The sequence below is a fragment of the Aphanomyces invadans genome (genome assembly GCF_000520115.1).
Source record: "Aphanomyces invadans strain NJM9701 unplaced genomic scaffold supercont1.28, whole genome shotgun sequence".
Lineage (NCBI taxonomy): Eukaryota > Oomycota > Saprolegniomycetes > Saprolegniales > Verrucalvaceae > Aphanomyces > Aphanomyces invadans.
This window is the reverse complement of record NW_008580173.1, coordinates 745,803-746,518: the sequence shown is the minus strand read 5'-3', so window position 1 is coordinate 746,518 and position 716 is coordinate 745,803.

Below are 716 nucleotides of genomic sequence, written 5' to 3'. Positions count from 1 at the left end.
GTCCTGCTGGTATCCGTTGAGGTTCTTCGCCGCCCCGTGCTTCCGACGCAGGGACCTCACGTGAGGCTTGCAACTTCAAAACTGACATTAGACTTAGGCCACGACACGTGACCCCTACTGACTAGCATCCGCTAAGGTGCATTTCTTTCTCAACTAGGATCCCTATGTATATGCATGCCACAGCAGACCTACTGTAGAACTTGCAGCGGGACAAACCCTTGGACGACCCATGCTGCTCTGCTCAGCAGAACATTTTTTTTTACCAGTCGAGTCATCGTCTCCCTGCCTTCTGTCACTGCTGTCGGGGATGGAGTGCCTCTGCGGTGACGTGGAAGTACGTCGCGAAGAATGCCATGTTCGAGCCGTGCGCACGTCGCAGCGATCGCGTCCTTCTCTGTGACGTCGCTCCACGAGCGTGGCACTGACCGACGGACCTCGGGCAGATCGCCATGCAATGCGGCCTGCACGACACAAGGGTGGATAGAAAACGGGCGTCGCGTGTGGTGGGCGATATGGGAAGGCGGTACACCCAGCCCAACGACTTCGTAATGATGCAGAGATACCGTGCTTGCAGTATGTAGCCGTCACCTGACGCCACGACGAGCCTCCCGCAACGAATCTCAACAGGGAAGGTTGTATACTGTACAGTACATCTGGTGGCGTCACGCAAACTGTACCAAGTGACAAGTGGCATCGCCCCCAAATCACCTCCCTAG